At 45.2% G+C, this 17,533-nt stretch overlaps 1 long non-coding RNA gene across 1 annotated transcript; it reads right to left on the bottom strand.

The window, feature by feature from the left end:
- Window positions 1-334: 334 nt before the first annotated feature.
- LOC132322003 (uncharacterized) lies at window positions 335-3,413 on the bottom strand. Its single transcript, XR_009484990.1, has 3 exons — window positions 3,278-3,413; window positions 457-597; window positions 335-354 (listed from the first exon to the last, which is right to left on the bottom strand). It is a non-coding gene; the product is annotated as an uncharacterized LOC132322003 (long non-coding RNA).
- Window positions 3,414-17,533: the final 14,120 nt, after the last annotated feature.

Raw genomic sequence — 17,533 nt, 5'->3', positions numbered from 1 at the left:
ATTAGAGGCCTCCATGCACTGCTACAGTGTGATACCTCGATAAACGCATTTCTTCCTCTGCCAGAACACTTTTTGATTTTCTGTACTCAGTTCCACAAACAAGCAGTGAAATTTCACCTGTATTTTTAACAAGTTTGTGCCATACTTCCTTTTAAAGTTCCTTTTTTCCTTTGAAGGATGAATATTTTAAATTAAACAGAAAAGGTAAGGGGCAAGCTGAAGGATAGGGACAAGGCTTACAATGCTTAGGATGAAGTTTATTGTAATTTCCTCCATTTTTTTCCCCTCCTATGCTTCCTTGGAGAGAAGTTTGGAAAGTCAGGCAGAGTTGATTCTTGATTTCTCTGGATACCCCTGTAGAGGAAAATTCACGACACTTGATTGCCTAAGCAATTGCCTAAGCAGGCAATACCTTCTGCCCTCAATAGATAGGGTTTTCTAAGCTGATGCACTCACCTGTCCTCTAACAAAGTCTCTGAAAACTGGAGATAAGGGGTTGACTTGGTCCAGAGGGTCTCTTCCATTTTGGGTGGAAGGGCTGAATTCAAGCACCTCCATAGGGTCACTGCCACACATCCACGCTTCAGAGAGACCCCTCTGGTGATAAACAGTAGCAACAGGTTAGAGACAGGGCAGAAAAGGAGGAGTAGCTGTGTTTCTTCTGATCCTTCCCACCTGCCCCAGGCCTTGTGCATGCCAAATCAGAGGTGACACAGATGCAGCAGAAGGAGACTCCTCTTTGCTTTTTGAGGAGCATCAGGGCTGGTCCTGATCAGCTGGGAAGAGCCTTTCCATGTGCCCTGGGGCATCCCATGGCTTCACAGACAGCAAAATACTCAACAAGGATGTGACTGAGTTTGGGTTTCACACAGCCCTTTCTGAAGCCAAATCCCTGCATGACATTGTGTTATAAACTATGACATTAAAGATGCTGAGACCCAAGGTCCTCTGTAGGGGGAACTGTGGGCAGTCATCTCTCACCTCTATGCCAGCCCCCCTGGGATTAGCTGCTCACATACCAGGGGGTATAGGTTGGTGGGTCAGTGGGCCTGGACACACCACCTCTATATGGATCTAGGGGATACAGACATATAAACATATACCAGAGCTGAATGTCCCTGAAGCCTTTGGGGTGTATAGTGCAATCCAGAGTTTGGTTTAGCTCAGACAAAGAAAAAGTCCAGCAGAGATGTTTGGTTTGGGACCCCTGCCTGTAGCTGAATCACGTTGTAGTTTTGGTCCAAGTATATCTCTACTATATCTCTGGCTGCAAACCTAATCCTCCTTTACACACAGGTTGATGCCTGTGTGCACACATGGGCAAATGCAGAGAAGTCTCTGGGGAAGGCAGGCAGTCAAGTGGGGAATTCTGCACGTTGGGAGCCCACACAGAGCCCAGCTGATGAATAGAAAGGAGTGCTGGCTTCTGACGGTGCCAATTTCTTAACCTTTGGAATCATTAACGACTTCTCCCTTCCATTGGAAAAAAAGACAGCAGTTCCTGCATTTTTCTGAGACACAAGCAGAGCATTTAGCACCACAAATAAGCTCATAATTTGACAGGCAAAATGCCAGGAAAAGTGAAAGCAGATTTCTCCCTCCAAGGCCCTGAATATCTTAGCAATCCTTTACTTGTTTTTCAAATGCTATTTCTTTTTTGTTTAATCACAGGTTCTGGTCAAGACACTCTTCAAAATATTATGCCCTGTCCGTGTGCATTTTCTTAACCTTAAGGATGTTCACAGTTTCCTGCTTTGCCAGACAAAACGAACGCAACACAGAAATGCCTACGCATGTCCAGAGCAGTCGCTGAGTAGCTCTCATTTTTAATTTACCTGCAGATGGGTGTACCATCCATCCATGTATTTTTTTCCTTATGTGCAAAGCCAGCATCCACACAGTTGGCATAACAAGTATTCAAGAAGCTGTATTTGCTGTGAAACTCATCAAAAGGAATTAGCTACAGTATGTGAACAATAACTTTAGATGGCAGGGCTACAAAAAGAGCTGAGGCTGATAAAGGCCATAGGCAGGCAGAATATTCAAGCCCCTTGAAAATGAAATAATGCTGTGCCTTCCCCAGGAGACTTCCAGCCAAGGAGCCCAATGAATTTTCACAAGGGCTGGGGAAGCTGGTGGCACCCTGGGGTAGGGTCTGCCTGCCCCAGGCTCCTTGTTGGAGAGGAGCCTTTGGGTGCTCTCTCAGGACTGATCTCAGAGGATGGGACTGTTCTCCTTCCCCTGCCTGCTCTCTGAAGGACCAGGCTTCCCCGTCACAGCTAGCCATCCAGTCCTGCAGAAAGATGATGATTTGGCACAGTGAGTGTCCCAGAGCTCTCCTCATCTAAGGAGGTGGTTCAGGGAAGATGGTAACATAGCATGGGGCTTTGTTGCCTTTCTGTGGGACTGCTGCCACATCAGAAAAAGGTGATAGTTGCAGTATTTGCATCAAGCCACAATAAGCTAAATTCTGACTGGATGTAGGGGGGAAAAAAATCACTGTAAGAGTGGTTCAGCACTGAAGCAGGTGCCCAGCAAGGTTGTGGACTCTCCATCCTTGGAGACAGCCAAAACTCAACCAGACAGGCCTGAGCAACCTGCTCTAAGTTTAAAGTTAGCCATGCTTTGAGTGCGGGGTTGGACTGGATACCTCCAAGGGTCTGTCCAGCCTAAACTGTGCCATGATTCTATGACAGGGAAGGATGAGGTGAGCCTCTTTGCACTTCTCTTCTCTTCCCAATAAACACCTTTTGGATTGGCACTTGGCTGCTTTCTGCTAGGAAGACAAGGTTTGAAGGTAACCCATCACTCCACATACATACCTGATTTTGAGGACAAGCTGACATCCTGGTGTCAATTTTATGCAAATTTTTCAAAATGAAATGACTTGTTGAAGATCATGCAGTACGTTGGTAGCAGAGCGTGACTGTGCCCTGGTAGGCTGAGCACTAATGTTTTGTAGCCGGGGGACACGCTCTTCCCCGGTCCCTTCGAGGAAAGGAAAAGACATTTCTGTGGGCAGCCTCTGTGAGGAACCTGTCACCATGGTGAAATGCCAGTTGTGATAATACTATGTAAACCTCCTGAAATCCAAGTGTCAAGTGGCAAAAAATTAACCTTAAAATTAACCTCTACCAATCACATTAAAGGGAGAAGAATGACATATTTAATTTTGCTTAGTACTCACCAGGGAGACAACGGACTCTAGTCTTGTTCATTAATATTTAATAAAAACTTTATTAATTTTCTTAAATAAAGGGTTTAATGTCTGACTTACCCATACTTCTTGGGTCCAAGTGGAACTCATCTTCTTTGTTATCAGGTTTTGCATTTGTTCTTGGAATCTTTTTTTAAAAAAATCTGTTTTTTCCTCCTCTTCTTCTTGACAATGAATCCTAGAGAATTTAGCCAGTCTGCAGGACAAAGACATGACTACAGCTGGGATAGATGTAAGAGTGAGAGCCGTATGCTGGTTGAGTTGCAAACAGACATGGACCTGTTTCTCTTGCAGTCCATAGCAGGCCGCTAAGGGGTTTGGTCCCTCAGGACCCCCCCAAGCTGACTGCACACCCCAGTCAATGCAGAGAGTTAGCTAGCAGCACCGCACCATAATTAAATCATTAATTAATCGTGCCATGATGAGATGCATGGCTGAGGTGACTGCTGCAGGAGTGCTTTAGGCTCTGGGACTAAACACAAAACCAAGCCCTGCTGCCATGCAGGCACAGCCTCATGAAGAGGGCACCCACCCTGCGGCGAAGCCAGTCTGCTTTATGTATCCCGCGGGGTGACCTGGGGATTGGGCTGCGCATCCCACTGCCCGGGGGGTGACCTGGGGATCGGGCTGCTCATCCCACTGCTCCATAAGGAGAATGGAAGAGGAAGGGTGCAGGGAACCCCCCTCCAAAGCTAGCACTTCTTACTGGCGTGAGGCTGCCTGCCCTGCATGCGGCCAGGGAGAGTGTAGGGCACAGACCCAGCTGCCCCCTCGCCCCTACCTCTGGCCCACGGCAAATGGCAATTAGCCGAGGAGTGTGTTAATTTGCAGCATGCGCTTAGTCCTCAAAATGGCTTTTGCTTAATTTAATGTCAAAACGGATTTGCTTCCTGGCCAGTTCTCGGCATTCATTTGCACTGGTGCAGGAACACCTGGACTGAAAGGGGAGAAGGAGGAGGCCGAAACAGGGGGGCTGGCCGAAACAGGTCCAGTTTCCTGTTTCCCCGAAAGATTTTGTTGAAAAGAAAGTACCTCTTGGTGGGACACCGGGGGTGGAAAGTGGGAGGGAGATATTTTTGGATCAGTCCAATTTTTGCATTGCAGAAGAATTTGTAAATGGTTTCTTGCTGTTCCAGATTTTCTTTTTTCCCCTCCCCGAAGGTATGAAATTTCCTGAGTTATGGAAAACACAGGTCCTTACTCAGGTTTTCAGGACAGCAAGAAATTTGTGATCATCTAAGATGAAATCACTGTGACTTTCCCCGGGTTTTGTTTGTGATACACACCACATACAGGGAATGCATCGCATGCACCTTCGGAGCTGAAAGATGAAGTCAAGGGAACGGTTCTGAATTTGTCTGCATGTTACAGTGGCTAATTTGGCCAAAAGTCTGTGATAAGCAATCACAAATGATTTCTGAAGTTGATTGTATTATTCCATCACGCAGAAAAGGGAAACTACTGGCCCACTTTTCTTTCATGGGATACGATTAATTCCCATTGATTTAATCACTGCTGCTGTGTGTGTCAGGCGGGAACAGAGCAGGGGGAGGAGAGAGGACCCAATAGCAGGAAACCAAGCATTATCGCTAATCCTAAATTTCCCCACTGGAAGTCACTGAGAGACCTCAGCTACAGCATAACGTTCATACACCTGTTTTTTTCTGCTGTAAACAGCAAAATATTTTATGAACAGAGTGGAGAATACGGATAGTCAAGTCAGGACTCCAAGATTACTTCACTGCTTATGGTAAAGCACTGCCAGTCCTGATTTGGGAGGTTGCTAGTATCATGGTACAGGGTCTCGACAACGCAAACAAATCTCTGCGAAAATGGAAACACCCTCCCTGTGACAGGAGTGCCACTGCCTACACAGCTCTTGGCAGTTTGCAAAGCCTGTGTAATCAGTCATGGGGATAAAGGACAGAAATATTTCTAGATGCAGCACTTTTCTGCTGATTTCAGGATCACCCTGCAAAGCAGTATGACCATTCTCACAAATTTAGCTCTTGCATGTTCCCTGTTTCTTCTTGAGAACTATCTCCTTTCTCCAAAAAAGAACAGTGTCTGTCAAGGACACCTAATCCCTATTCCTTGCTCTCAGGGAGTTCATTCATGGGGCAAGAAAGACCACAGCTTAGCTGAGTGAAAGTGGGCTGGTGTTCTAATTTTGTTCTTGTACTTTCCTTTAGTTTTACAATCTGTTTAGGATTAGAAACTTTCTTAGGAGATGTAATTCTCCTGAAATGGAGTTTCTGTCAAAAAAGTAGGGACAAAGAAAAATCTTAAAAATTTTGAGAGTTCTTGTTTCAGCAGTCTTTAACAGAATAGTGCTTCAAAAAAGCCCATAAAAATGTTTTGTTTTGACATTATCCAAATGAAACTTTTGACCTTTTGTTTCACAATGGCGTCTTTCATTTTAAAAGTGACCTAAAGGAAAAGGAAACAAAGTTCAACAAGAGAACCAAACACCTGGAGAATGAAGTGTATATTTCATTTAGGGTTGAACAGTGTGGTCTGAATTACCCCATCGAGAAACCCAAAATCATTTGCTGTAATCAGAATGATATTTCCTTCGTTTGCCAACATAGAATGAAATTAATAACAACATCTCTTACGTGCCTTGGCTTTAAGCTGAACACGTGGTTGGACAAAGTAAGTATTTTTTAATTTGATTTGCAGTGACAGCAAAACCTTGAATGACAAAAGAGCTGCCAAAGGTGCTTCTAATTTCTCTGTTGAGTTGGAGCGGGTCGGTTGCGAAAACACAGCAACAGCAAACCCAGCCTGGTACTTTTTGGTGATGTGAGAACTGCAGCTGCAGATAAGAAAGTGGATAGTGAAAACAATTAGGCTGATGGTCAGCCCTGAAACTGGCCAGCTGCAAGTAAATTTCTAAGCTGAGAGGCACTACCAGCTCTTTTGAACTGTTATCGTCTCTCATCTAAACACAGCCCTAAGACCTTTGATTGTTGCCGCTGAAGCCCCGTGTTACTGACCTGGCCACCCCAAACAGCTTCCCTGGAGCTCTTACCACATCCCCCTCCGCGCTGTGGCTGCTGCCCGTGTGCACTGAGCTTGGAGGCTAAAAATACCCCCCGTTACAAATGCTACCACATAGCAGGAGCATTTCTTTCTCCCTATGAAATCCCTCCGTGTGGATTGTGTTACCATCCCGCCTCAGCTAGCACATGCCGTCTGGGATTAACAGGCCTGTGAAACCGAGACCTGCCGGGGGCCAGTGTAAACCCGATTCTGCCCCCGCACCGGAGCCGCCCTTGGGGGCAGGTGGGAAACTCAGCCGTGCCCTCCTCAGGTGCCTCCTCTGGGGGTTGCTCCCTCAGAGGGGTCGGCATCTGTTTTACTTCTTCTCTTCAGGACTAGTCCAGACTTGGCAAGAGGTGGTGGTCAGTGCCCCCCACCCCGGTCCCCATAGTGACTTCCCCTTCATGCTCCCTGGCATTTGAGCTCTGTTGTAGTTCCCCTGCTTAGTGCTGTCACCCAAACCCACCTTTCACATGAGGGTTTTCCTCCTGCTTTCCTTTGGGAAGCCTTTCGAATCTTTGAGGGGATGGGAAGGGGCTTGGTGAGGCCTCTGCCAGCAGTACGTGGACAGAGCAGGGGACGAGTGTGTATGAAACTTAACTCTGTGTAAACTATACCATCCAGACACTTCAGCTGTCACTCCTTACCCTGTAAATCCAGTGCAATCTTATCAGCATGAGTAGAGCTTCCTTTTTTATCTGTGCATGATGTCAACATTTGGCTTAGAGTCTGTCCTTGCCATTGTGTATATATATATGTGTATAAAAATAGCTATATAGATACATATAAATGAATGAAGTTCAGCAACGCTGTGAAATTAAGAACACAAATGTCACAGTAGTATCTTGAAAAAATAAGCGACGCAAGGCTTAGCCCTTTCGGGCTACCCTTTCGTGTTGCAGCAGCTTCTTCAAACAGGGTGTCTGGAGGGACTGGGTGACTTCAGAAGTTTGTGATGAGGCATGGGGCCCTTCACCCTTGACTGTCTGGTTGAGATGTGACTCCATGCAACAGTGCCTGAAGCTTGCTTCCATCAAGAGTAGTTTGTTATTTGTGTTGTTTATGCTTCTGTTCAGTGGACAGAAACCTCTCAGAAACTGCCAGACCCTTCGGTCTGAGCTGAGGTTCCCATTGGAAAAAAGGCTGTGAATAGAATAGGTGAAAGATGGTATTTCATAGAATCATACAATAGAGTCATAGAATCATTTACGTTGGAAAAGACCTTTAAGATCCTCGAGTCCAACCGTAAACCTAACACTGCCAAGTCCACCACTAAACCATGTCCCTAAGCGCCACATCTACACATCTTTTAAATACCTCCAGGGATGGTGACTCCACCACCTCACTGGGCAGCCTGTTCCAATGTCTGACAACCCTTTCAGTGAAGAAATTTTTCCTAATATCCAATCTAAACCTCCCCTGGCACAACTTGCGGCCATCTCCTCTTGTCCTATCACTGGTCACTGGGAGAAGAGACCAGCACCCACCTTGCTACAACCTCCTTTCAGGTAGTTGTACAGAGTGATGAGGTCTCCCCTCAGCCTCCTCTTCTCCAGGCTGAACAACCCCAGCTCTCTCAACTGCTCCTCAAAAGACTTGTGCTCCAGACCCCTCACCAGCTTCGTCACCCTTCTCTGGGCACACTCCAGCACCTCAATGTCCTTCTTGTAGTGAGGGGCCCAAAATTGAACACAGTATTTGAGGTGCGGCCTCAGCAGTGCCGAGTACAGGGGCACGATCACCACCCTACTCCTGCTGGCCACACTGTTTCTGATACAGGCCAGGATGCCATTGGCCTTCTTGGCCACCTGGGCACACTGCTGGCTCATATTCAGCCAGCTGTCCATCAACACCCCCAGGTCCTTTTCTGCGGGGGAGCTTTCCAGCCACTCGTCCCCAAGCCTGTAGTGTTGCATGGGGTTGTTGTGATGCAAGTGAGGGACCCGGCACTTGGCCTTGTTGAACCTCATACAATTTGCCTCAGCCCATCCATCCAGCCTGTCCAGATCCCTCTGCAGAGCCTTCCGACCCTCGAGCAGATCGACACTCCCACCCAACTTGGTGTCATCTGCAAACTTACTGAGGGTAATTTCTTTCTTTCTCCTAGAACAGGGCCAAGGTAGACTGGCATGGCACCAAGGGCATAGCAGCACTTCCCCTGCCCTATGCAAAGAGGGCTTTGGGACCCTGGATGTCCTTGCAGCATGTTTCATGGGCGCTATCGCTGGCCATATAAAAGAGCAGTTTATTACAGCAGAAGCTCTGCTGATAGCACGGTGCCTGCAGTGCACTCACAAGGATGGCTGGATTATTACGGGATGTAAAAAGAGCCTTTTAGAAGTGTCACTCCTACACACCAGGGTACAGCAGGAGGTGCACAGCAGCGGTCTGTGTGTCACTCACAGCGGGGATTGCTGGCACAATGGCTTCTGTTTTTGCTGCCTGTTCAGTATTATTTGTTTTATGTTGATACTGTCAATGCACTTAAAGAGATTATATATTTTTCCCATGGCGTAAACAAAATGACTTGCATTTTGCAAGGAGAGTAATGGTAATGAGAAGTCAGGCTTCAAGGGGGAATGATGGTAAGGTTGACGGCAAGGAGAAATAAATCTCGTATGCTCAACTTGCTCTGAGCTGACTGCCATTTCCTTAAATAAATTAATAAAGTCAAGTCCCTGTGTTCTTACCTTATGGGGAGGGGAAGAAGAGGGAGCGGGCTGTGACCTCACAGCGGGCAGCATTTTTAGTAGCTGATCTCTTACCATTAGCTCGAATCCAGCTTCAAACAAGACACGAGTTTGGTGGTTCTCCTCAGGCCGATGTCAAACCTTTGCCCTCCTTTTTCCATCTCGTGCCTTGAAGCAGCCCAGAGCTAGACATGATCACAGAGACGGAGGGTGATGTAAGAACTCCTCTGAAGCTAGCTTGGCTTAAAAGGTCACTTTGGGAGCAGCTCTGGCCCTTCTCCTCCTATCTCACGTCACCCCTCCCATACCCCACTGAAGTGCGTAGCCGTGAACTAGATTGAAATGGGAAGGGGGAAGCATGCTATTAATAACTCCAAATTGCTGCTCCCAGAAAGGTGCTGAGCATTCATTTGTCCTTTGTTCCCAGGGGACAACATACTGTACGTTACAGCCATTTGTTGTTTGGTTTTTTTTTTTCCCACCCAAATACAGAACAGTGGCAGCTGAGCTGCTGTATGAGAATAGCATTAAAATGTGTAATGCACCATAAATAAACAGAAATAGACAGCCAGGAAGCTGTGGTAATCACTGCTTTGATGTAGCGTGAATTATGATGTGTGTATATATGTGAGTGAGTGTGCGGGGGGGTGGTTTAAGGGCTTCATGTTTCTGACTGTGCTTGTTTTGACTCAGCTGCTGTTGCTCTGGGAAGAGAGAACCCAGCCTGCCATTTACATATCTCCACCTTCGCACTGACAGCTGCTGTCCCTTGACTCAGAGGAAAGGGATCTCAACCTCCACCGCCTGTTCCCTTGGAGTCCCTCCCTCCTCCTCCTCCTCCTCCTCCTTGTCCCCTCTGCCCCCATGGCAAGGCAGAAGGGGGAATCCTGGTCATCTCCCAGGGACCCAGTCACTCCTCCTGCCACCTAGAGAGGATCCTGTAACAGCCTGGGCTTCAACATCGCCTTCCAGAAGTAGCTGATTTATGTTTCTTGGGTCTCCATTAGGCTGTTGGTTTTTTTCCCTGCTGCGTTCCCACTGCTACTGGGATGGTGAAAGCAGCAATGGACATGTTAGAGTGGGCCGGTGATGTTATTAACAACTTGGCCTCACGTTTCCCTCAAGGTACTGAACATTAAAAAGGTGTCTGTTGAATCCTAGTGCTCTGAGATCAGTAAGATACCCACAGTAGGTAGAAAGAGACGAAAGGCAGCAGAAAAAATTGTAGCACGGGTGTCTCCTTGTTGATGATCTCCTATCTGTGTCCCAGGGACTCCTTTAGCTGGCACAGCAAGCTGCTTGTTTGGAATAATCTCCTGCCCGTCCCTGCTACAACAGCAAGACAACTTATTAAAGCAGCCTAGCTTTCTTTTTGCGCTCTTTGCATTAATGTTTTACCTGGAGCCAATAGTCTCCCTCCGAAAAACTTGTTTGGTCTGAGTAGCCACAAATGCGTCTAACAGTGCTTAAGTGCTGCTGGGGTTCAATGAATTCTCTGACCTTATGATAATTTCGGTGTCACAGGGCACCAATAAATGCCAAAAACTGTCTTCCAGCCTGTAACTAGCAGCATACCACGGCGGAGCGCCGCGCCGCTCCGCCTGCCTGCCAGGCCCGTTAACGAGCCGCGGGCAGCAGAGCCCCCCCGGACCCGCGCCCGTACGCGCCCTCTTGCGGCTCCCCGGCCGCAGCGGGGCCGCTGCCCTCAGCTCCGCGTCAGCCCACCCGCCGCCTTCGGCTCCGGGCTCTGCTCTCAGCCCTGTGGGGAAAGCGTCGGCTGGATGGTTCGTTCTTCTCCTGCAAGAAGCGCCATTTCCGAGCGGGGGCGAGGCAGAGGAAGCGCAGGGCTTGGCTCTGCTGACAAGCAGTTGTCTCAAACGGGGAACGCGTTTAAGAACCCAGAAGTGGGAGCACTTAAACATTTACAAATTTTTCAGTCAAGTCAGTCAAGTCTGACCGGCTTAGATAGCCGTAATTAGCTGCTGAGAATGGGTAGAGATTTCTTGAAACTGTGATGTATTGTCACACAAAGGCCAAGCACGAACTAGGCAAGTGAAGGAGTGATTTTAGCTAGACAGTTTCAATGGGAATTTGGTGCCTAAATATCTCTGAGCATCTGGAGCTGTATTTTTCCTGTTGTTGTCACTTAACACAGTTACTCTTTATTTTATTATCGTTCTAGCAAAGAGGGAAGGTTGTGCATTGAAGTCTTTCTACATATAGGGACTGCAATGCATAAAAGCAGCAGTCAGCCCGGCTATTTTTCTCCAAGGAATAAAGATGCACCTTGGTGGAGCTGAGTTAAGGCTGTAACAAATCTCTTCCCGACTCAGCAACTGAAGGATGCGCTTAACTTTATTCATAAGCTTTGAAAAGTTTGTGAAGCAGGTGAAGCCTTGCTAGTGCGTGGCATAGCTGCACGCTAATGGATGCATTAGAAAACACTGTCACAGCGCACGTATATTGCCACACATGGTAATTACTCAAATTGCAAGACAATTATCATTCCAATACTGAAATAGCTGACTTGCACTTGCTTCACAAATGCTAGAAACATCTTCCTCATTCAGACCTAGCAGGCCTAATTCTGTATTATGTTGCAGCTCCATTGCCCTTCAGCAACACAGAAAGCCTAAAGAGGCCAGAAATAGCCTCCGGGGAGCAATCTCCAACATAAGATGTTCATTCCAGCCCATCTGTTGGCATACCACAGCGCCTCAACACTAGTTCACTCCAACTGTCTCATAAACCTCTGCCCAGGGTCCTTGGTGGGAAGGGGCCATGTGTTTGACGTGTGCAAGCGGAGAGCACTGCCTAGCAGTTACTCGCAAACAGCTTATGGTCATAGGGGCTAAATTAAGCTCGGCTGAGGAGACAACAATAATTCATGAAGCACCCCTTGCCTTCCCCCCCCATTCATGAAGCACCCCTTCCCTTCCCCCCCCTCCTAATCCCAAAATACCATCTCTTCCTCCCCTCCTGCTCACTGGCTGTCACCCGGCTCACCGTTGTTAGTGTCTCTCCCTGCAAAGAGGTCAAGTCGGAGCTGGCGGGACAGTGCAGGACCTGGCAGGGAGCCAGCGACAGTGTGTTTTGGAGTGGGTGATGAGCAGGAGAGGGAAGGGAAAAGCAGGCTGTGGCTCCTTCATCTCAGTGAGCAGCTCCCTCTGAAGAGTAGCACAGCAGAGGGGAATGCTTCCCTGGACGAACCCCGGGAAGCCCATGGTGTGCCAGCTCCTCTTTCTGGAGAGCGCACAGTAAAGCAGATGTCTCTGCCTTCATCCCGGGGTGCCGGCTCACGGTGAATTGTCAGAGGGTCTTGGGCAAGAGGTGGGACTCCTTGTCTTGCAGAGGTCCCTGCCTTTTGCTCAGGACAGAAACTCTCCCCTGTCTGCTTTTGCAAGTTCTCTGTGGCTCTGTCCTCCAGCAGGAATGGAGCTGATGGGTGTCCCCCCACGGGGGCCATGATGGCCCTAGGCTTTCTGATCCTGCCCCGCTGAAGTGCAGAGCAGAAGGTTGCCCCACTGTCCACCTGCCAAGCACCAATAGTTCAGACACTGGGTACCCTCTTCTTCTCTTTCTTCATTTGGTTGTTGCTCTCAGCATAAATCACACTTCTGTTGTGCACAATATTTTCAAAACTGTTACACTACTGCAAAAATCATATAAATATGAGAAATATCAACTGCCCTCGTCTTGAGATTACCTTTCACTCTTTATCAAGACCAGACTCGGTAAATTAACAATACAAAATTACTGCTCCTGAGTCATCTCCCTTTTTTGTTAGCTTTAGAGGCTCAAGCCATCCAGTAAGACCATAAGGGTTTTTAACACTCTTTCTTGATCAGAGGAAAAAATAAGTATTAAGCTTCAAATGAACATAAGGGGATTCTGCAATGCAAGAGTTATTTGACAATGCAAACATAACTATAACAAATTATTCTGCTAATTTCTGTAAGTATGTAAAGCATACTTAAGTCAGCCAGAATGTTGGTATATCCAGACTTCTAGACTTCATTTCCTTTGCATTGCGGCAGAAAGATAGATTTTTTTTAATGAAAAATTATTGACACTTTAGTTCTCCACAACTAAAGTCAACGGAAGTTTGTCATTTTCTTAAATGAAGTCAGAATCACACCGTTGCAGTACTGTTTAGTGTCATAAAATTGTCAAGCTGGCAGTTTCCTGTTGGTTTGTTAATGTCTTTTTTTATGCTATTTAAAGCAGATAAATTATTTGTGTAGTGATTTATTCTACTTTGCAATTAATTGCAGTCATTGGAATATATTTTATCTTACACTGGGGTTTTATTTTACATACTGAGGCCATTATATTTTCATTTTTTATGGTATTTAAGAGCTTTGCATTTGTCCAAAAGATGTCAGTATGCCAGTGAATGACTGGATGCAAATTCAGTGTTCTGCTTTCAGACAGTTTATGACATTCAGTTAGTGTCTTTGCTGAGTAGAGGTATACATTTTAAGGTGTTTTTTTTTTTTTTGGTAGAGCTTCTGACACATTATTGCTAGGATTTCAGGTAGATCCAGTATTATAGCACTCCACATTTTTTCTTCGTATTTGCTGTGGTTTTTTTATTTTCAAGGAATAACAAGAATGTAATGTGTATATAAAACCATGGTACATCATAAAACATATCACATTTGCTCGAAGATACTACTAGCATGAAAATATTAGTAGTTATAAATCCATCTCCAAGAAAAATGACTACATTTCTCTGCATTCAACCAGCTGTTCATTAAATGGAAAGGTACTTTCTCTAAATTGTCTAAGTTTTAAGGTCATGTATCTCCTTTTAATGGCTCTGTCTTCAAAGGAGCATTCTTCCAGTTGTTAAACTAGCTCTCAACATAAAGTCTTTTTTACTGTTTATGTGCATGAGAATGAAATTTGTATTCACACAGAGAGCTAAAACAAGACATATCCTTTTTCCTCTGAAGATGTGTTTTCCCACCTTTAAGATGCTTATGCTCTTGAGGAGTAGAAGTGTGTGTGAGCCACAGAAATCATCAAAGCAGCCAAAACAGCAGATTTTTGGTATTCCTCTATCCTTTATATTTTACAGTCTTCATTGGGCTCCTGACCTTGACAGAAGCTTGGCCATGTTTACTGTGAATACCTGAAACTAGGAAAGCTAGAAAACATGGAAAATAAGACATGCTACTCCTTGAGTAACTGTCAATAATGTATGGACAAAAATAGACCATTACAAGGGAGGTCAGCATGGGGGAACTCTACTAGAGGTCCCATGGGATAGAGCGACTGACCTCAGTATTACACCAGTACCAATGGCATTGCACTCCTGTTCAAAGGCTCCACTCTGCAAAGAGCTGTACCTCTACCTAGTCAAAAACAGCTCACCTGGTAGAAGTGAAAGTTAAAAGTGTAGACTTTTAAGCTTTCATTATTTGTGGCCCTTTTAAAATATCCCCACTTTCACTAATAGCAGCATGCCAAGAGTATGCTTGCTTTCCCTTAGCCATCATTTGCCACCCCTTAACAAGTAGCCACCTGCGGATGTCCATGAGCCTACAAAACACGATCTGAAAACCCAAGCCAAAATCAAAGCAGAGATAGTGCAAGACAGTAAAGTGTGGACACATGACCTGGTTTGATAAAGCCTCCAGAGAGTCTAGAAGACAGCTCAGAGCTGAAGCCAGATATTTCAAGTCTCAGCCTATGCTTTCATCTCGAAAACAATTTTCCTCTCAGTTTCCAAGAAATGTGTGTGTAGCTAGCAACTTCTGGATACTTCATTCAGGATCAGTGGAGGGATTTAGCCAACAGTAGTCAGCTCGAAAAGAAACTGTCCACCAAAAAACAAAGTTATATGCAATTCAGGTGTGGACTAGTTTTGATAATTCCTATATGCCTTTCACTCTCTTGTCAATACGGCTCAAAATTAATAATATGCATAACAGATCAAGATGAATTCTGTTTATCTGAGAGCAGATAATATGATAATGAATAGATATCCATAGTGTCTAAAGCATTTATACTGATGCAGGTAATATGGATGCAAAAACACTCCTATTTCTGTCTGTCAATGTCCTAGCTATAATCAATCCAGTATTTGGGTTTAAGTTCCATAAACAATGTGGGAGTTTTAGTGGTATTTTTATAATAAATATGATTAACTGACAATTTACCCCCAAAAGTGAGATTAGTATTTATTTAGGAACACATTTCTATTTAGTAATTTTTAAATGAACACATAAATTAACGGATAAGCTTGTTACCAACTCTGAAATAGAATTAGTTTGTTGATGTAAATTGTTACTCAGCAGGAAGTTCAGGTCTGCAAAGTAGCTGCATGGTTTTAGTTGCCGACAGCCATGGTGCCTTAAATAAATTATTTCCACAAGTTCCATGAAGCAGCTTATAGATGCTTTTATTTCATTGAAGTTTCATTTTATTTCATTCTCAGACACCAGACATCCGGGAAAATCTGAAAACAGGAACTCCTCAAATGCACCCACTCATCAGCCCTGCATCATAGGGTTAAAATTCAGAGAAGATGATAATAAACTTTGTTGCAAAATTCTTCACTCCAAGCTTTGGCAGAGAAAAAAAAGGATTTCTGTATAATAAAACAAGTTTAGCCATGTGACAGCAACTGATGTCTGAATGCTGTAGCAAATGGATGCTCTCTGAGTTTATGGAAATTAAAGGTCAGTCATTCAAACACCAGTTACTTTATTTGACTTAGATAATTAGTGGCCATTACCACCCATTTCAGCTGACTGGTAAATGTTTATTTACTTTTGCTTCATGTCTCCAGAGCAGCACAAAGCAGTCTTAACACACTGATGTGTCCAGCAGCAAAAAACACCTACACTTTAATCAGAGGTGTCATTGCAGCAAGGACAGAGACACCTCTGGTGCGGTTAGCCTGGGTACCGCTGGAAGGATGCTCTGCAGTATGGTCCTTAGTGCATAACAGCTGCCTCAGCATGTACTCATCATTTCTAGGCAGATCTGTCCAATTTATCCTGAACTCCCAGAGCCAAAGTGTGCTGCTGCCATTGCCCAAGCTGGTTTGCTCTGTACTAGTGCAAATATGTCCGTTCCTGCTGAAATCACGACTCTGCCTTTGTGAACATGCCCATGGAAACAGGGATGCATCAACCCTCCCTTTTTAAAATGCTCATGCAAGATTTGCAAATTTTGTGTGGAGGAGACCGCTGGTGAAGGAAGTTCTCTGTCAACAGAAAAAGCAAAAAATAGAGGCAGAAACACAAACGCAGGAACTGCAGCCGCACCAACGCTCTGGGGAGTGCAGCAACTTCCCAGCCGTCCATGCTGGCTCACTCTGTGACTTATCTGCTGGCACCATGGTTGTGCAGATCTGAGTAATCTTCTTTGTTCAATTGCCTTAAATGAGACTGCTTGCATACTGGGTGGGATTTTTATGATACAGACAGTTAAACTTTAGGAATTTGATAGGATCTAAGGTCATGGGACATAGATACAGTCAAATGTCCAATGGATGAAACGATGTGAACTGAAGTGCTATGCTTTGCTGGTGAGAACATTTTAAGAGGATGGAAGGGCAAGGCATACAAATAGCTTGTTCTTTATAAAAACAATTATTTATTACTAAGTCTTTTTATTTTATTACCAGTAGAAGATAAGGTGAAATAAATGATTCAGCTCGTCTTCCCTTATCATTGCAATCCTTTCTTGGGCTCACTAGTGATAAAATTTATGCTTGTTTCTCCATTTACTACAATTGCGCTGTATCGGAGTTTAGGCTATACCTTGCTGATAAATTCTGATAGCTGGAAATAATACAAGGAGGATGTTTTTAATGTAGACTATTACAGGGAAAGAGAAGAATTCTATCGCCATTGTGGTGTTTGCAAAGGGGATCTAAATTTTCTTTCACACGATACACTAACTGTTTAAATCCTCTCATCTCTGTGAATATCCATGAATATAACAACCGGGGTTACCTTTCCTGTCACCCAAAAAGACAAACATATTGATAAGGCAATATTAAATAGAAAAGCAGTTTTGACCTGAGAATTTCTCCCCTTAGTCAAACACATGCAAAGAATCAGCTATGAAAATAACTTAAATAATAAGCTTAATAAGCTTAACTTAGTAAGCTTCGATGCCAGTGACATATCTGTGCCTGGTGGTAGAGGGACAGTGTTTGAGGGTGACAGATGAACATGTTGGTCTCTTCTGGCCTTAAAAATCTATGAAATCAGGTCTCTCAGCTCTGGAAAAGTGCAACCGTTTTCTCTGAGGCAGCCAGAGCTACAGAAAAGCGTGTCAGACCAAGTCATTTCAGGGCACCTTGAAGGGCCTTGAGGGAACTGTGGTAACACCACAGTAGCCCAGTCCATGGGAGTATTGCTGACATGACACTTGAAGAGTCCAAAGTGGCCTGTGAAGGCAACACAAGGAGAAGCAGTCCTGGGCGTTTTGTTGAAATTTTCTTCCCTAGCTGCTGTTGGCAAGAGTCCTACGGGCTGGGTAACCGGTCCGGCTGTGAAGCTTCAAGGCGTGCAGCTGCTCTTGGGCATGTTTGTGTTTACTCTTATTTGCACCTGAA

Source organism: Gavia stellata, chromosome 2 (assembly GCF_030936135.1).
Source record: "Gavia stellata isolate bGavSte3 chromosome 2, bGavSte3.hap2, whole genome shotgun sequence".
Classification (NCBI taxonomy): Eukaryota; Metazoa; Chordata; class Aves; order Gaviiformes; family Gaviidae; genus Gavia; species Gavia stellata.
The sequence above is the reverse complement of the archived record's forward strand: the minus strand, read 5'-3'. Positions and strand labels throughout refer to the sequence as shown.